A 3,686-nucleotide genomic window follows, 5' to 3' on the forward strand; every position below is an offset into this window, starting at 1 on the left:
GGGTACTATCTCTCAGGAAGTAGAACCTACATCAAGTTTGTCGAGCCAAGAATTGAGGACGTTAGAGATTTTGGAAGAATTAGACACAGAGAACCAAGTAGGGGAATTAGAGAATGAAAACAAATTATGCGCTAAATGGAAAAAGAAGATCCTTAAGCCCAAATCTACCAATATGCCGACATTACAGACCTGCCCTGCAGTGAAAGTCTTTGTGGATTTGGTTACGAAGGATATTTTAGCTTTGCCAGATGGAGATTCTCAATCAATCACTGCTCCTGGAGATAGACGAATAATTGATGAACTCAAACAAATGGAGGATGTCGTCTTTAAGTCCAGTGATAAAGGTGGCAATATTGTCATCTGGCCGCAGGATAAATATATCCAAGAAGCCAAGAGACAACTTACCAACAAAGACTGCTATAGATCACTCTGGAGTGATCCCACTGACCAGTTCCTGGAAGAATACACTAATTTAATAACCCAGGGATTTGACAGTGGAGCTATCACGAAACGTGAGAGGGACTTCCTGACGGTTAAACACCCAAGAGTAGCAACATTTTATATGCTACCCAAGGTCCATAAAGACCTTGGAAACCCACCAGGAAGACCCATTGTCTCTGGTATAGGTAACCTGACTGAAAAAGCCAATCAATGGGTAGATCAGGAATTGAGAGGATATGTTTACGATCTTCCCTCCTATACCAGAGACACCATGCAAGTTCTACAAGAACTTGAGGGCAGTAAACTTGACCAGCAAGAACTACTTGTGACATGTGATGTCGAAAGTTTATATACTTGTATACATCAGGATAGTGGATGCAAGGCCGTTGATTTTTATTTATCTAGAAATCACGACCTTGATCCAACACGAAAAGATTTCGTTCTCTCTCTTTTGAAGTTTATTCTAAAAAGAAATTATTTTGTTTTTGACGGACGCTTCTACCTACAAATGCGGGGAACCGCAATGGGGGCGGCGGTCGCACCCACTTTCGCAAATTTATACTTGGGATGGTGGGAAGAAGAGTTCGTCTTTGCAGAGAATATGTCTATCTATATATATCAGATTGTATTGTACAAACGCTACATAGATGATATTATTATTATCTGGGGGGGCACAGCAGATACCCTAATTAATTTTGTTAACATCCTTAATGATAATCAACTTAACTTGAAGTTAACTCTCTCTTTCCATAGGGATCATATTCCATTTTTGGATATTATGATATACAGAGACCTGGATAACAGGATCCAAACAGATCTATATAGAAAGGAAACTGCCACAAACAGCATCTTGGATGCTAGAAGTGCACATGCACCATCAACCATCAAAGCCATTCCCAAGGGGGAATTCTTGCGGTTACGCCGCAACTGTTCCACCTTTGAAGGGTTCAAATTGAGAGCAGTGGAACTGAGGAAGAGACTTTCTGAAAGAAATTACTCTAAACAATCAATCAAAAAGGCATATAACATTGCCTTAAGGATGGAGAGGAAGGATCTTTTGATCCCGAAGATTCGAGATCAGGATGATACGCTGAGATTTATAACCGAATATCATCAAGATTGGCAAATTATGATTAACATCTTTAATAAACACTGGGGGATTTTAAAATCCGATAGAGATCTTGATCGATATCTTACACCAAAGGCCTCAATAGGATATTGGAAAACCACATCTATCTCTAACCTTTTGGTCTCGAGTTACTTCAAACGTAATAATAGAGCTTAAAATAAACGAGATCTACTGCGCTGGTATACTCACTTTAAATGACACGAGAGGTTAAGGAGATAAAAAATATATTTTTATTTTTATTCATACAAAAGCTAGTTAAAATAAGGATAAAATATGAGGCTAAAAATTCCCAGAAGAAGCGAGGCTCAGTGGAGGAATATGAGCGAAATATCAGTGGATTATTCTCGGTATGTCCAGGACGTACAGGTACCTGTGAAGGGTATATATACTATGGTAAGTATAGGAATAGTTGGCGGATTATCTTATTAGTATATAGAGATTTTAGTTACCTGAAACGTAATTAGGTGGTGGAAGAGTAATCACATATGGATGCCTCTGGTTAGTTCTCTTGAACCTGTCAGCTGTGAGTAAAAGAAGGGGGGCTAATTATTAAGAGACAGGGTATTACCACGTTTAGAGTTTGAGTTGGGTATTTTACCTGTATAGTAGAAATCTTAAATAAGTGGAGGGGTCTGTATATATCTGGTAGGATTAGGGGGTTACTCCCCTGGGTTATTGCAGAGACTATAGGGTACTATAAAATGGAAATAGAAAATTAAAACGTTAAAACGTATATAAATCTAAATAGCACACTTATCACAGTTTACCTTACCCGTAGGGAAGTAGTTTTGTGGATCTAGAGGGTAGTAGTTGTCCAATGGTGGTGGATGTAGTCACAGTATAGTCATCCAGACTAGTGTAGTCATCAAGATTAGTTATACCACCTAGGGGAGCTGTGTGTCAATTGTGGTTATTATAAATAATAACTATTATAATACAGTACTCATAGGTAAAAAGAAAAGTAAAATGATCTCTTATATATATATATATGTATAGAGTACGTACTGCTGCAATAAAATGAGAGGTCTTACCACTATTGGCTCTGTGTGATGGAAAAAGCATCAGCTTTGGAGTAGGTTGAGCTGTATAGAAAAAATCCTGGTTTGTAGCAAGAGGTAGAGAGCGCTGGTAAGTGTTTTAAAGCTGTTTCTTTCAACAGTGGTGCTGATAAGAATTCCTTGGGGCGGTGGAGTCTGTCGTTCGTGCACGTGTAGTCCCGGATGGGCACGTGCTGCTGGAGTTGTTATCTTTGTCGGCGTCCTGGTTAGAATGCCTGCTTCGTGGGGACGGGACTGCTGGATGTCAGAGCTGAGGGCGTCGGAGTCCCGGCCGGAGACTCCGGCACCTGCGTGCAGCACCCGAGAAAAGAAAGATGATGATCTCAGTAGGACCTGCGTAGCGTAAGGTCCTACTAGTCACGTGACTGGGAGACGGAGAGCAGGAGAGGCCAAACTTCCTACGCGTTTCGGATACTACGGTATCCTTCCTCAGGGATGGTCATGATTCTCACTGCTCTCATTATATACCCGCCAAAGCTTCTGGGAGGTATTTGTGGTTAATTATCATTAAAGGCAAAAAGTTCAATTCCGGTGTTTAGGCCCTTTGGCCTCAAAGAGTCCATCTTAAATATCCATTCTGTTTCCTTTTTAGACATTTGTTTAATGTAATTGCCATTCCTCCAGTTTTTTTGGATAATCTGTATCCCTATAACTTCCATGTCTTTTATGGATCCTTTGTGCTTATCTTTAAAATGTTTGGATAGGGGATGTCCCTCAAATTTGTTTTTAATATTTCTAACGTGTTCACTGATCCTTTTATTGAGAGCCCGTATGGTCCGTCCCACATATAATTTTTTACATGGACACTTTAACCCATATATCACACCTTTAGTGGTGCACGTAATCTGGTCTTTTATGGGGAATTTTATAAGTCCATGAGAGATGTGGCTTTGTTTTTTTGTGTGTAGAGCTTTACATATTTTACAGTCTCTACATGGAAAGAAGCCCACAGTATCTGTTGTGTGGAGGGGCTGTGGATTTTTGATTGTAGGTGCCACTTTTATGCCAATGTTTTTAGCTTTCTTAAAAATAAATTGGGGGTATGGAGGTATCAAATC

The 3,686-nt window shown here is 39.8% G+C and overlaps 1 long non-coding RNA gene across 2 annotated transcripts; it reads right to left on the minus strand.

The window, feature by feature from the left end:
• Positions 1-1,777: 1,777 nt before the first annotated feature.
• Positions 1,778-2,985, minus strand: LOC141250453 (uncharacterized). Of its 2 annotated transcripts, none has more exons than XR_012312676.1 (5): positions 2,602-2,985; positions 2,343-2,454; positions 2,169-2,264; positions 2,020-2,091; positions 1,778-1,940 (listed from the first exon to the last, which is right to left on the minus strand). It is a non-coding gene; the product is annotated as an uncharacterized lncRNA (long non-coding RNA). The 2 variants fall into 2 exon arrangements; XR_012312681.1 differs by having other exon boundaries at positions 2,343-2,463.
• Positions 2,986-3,686: the final 701 nt, after the last annotated feature.

This window comes from Phyllobates terribilis, unplaced genomic scaffold, assembly GCF_046119375.1.
Source record: "Phyllobates terribilis strain yellow unplaced genomic scaffold, ASM4611937v1 Scaffold_2__4_contigs__length_985480577, whole genome shotgun sequence".
NCBI lineage: Eukaryota > Metazoa > Chordata > Amphibia > Anura > Dendrobatidae > Phyllobates > Phyllobates terribilis.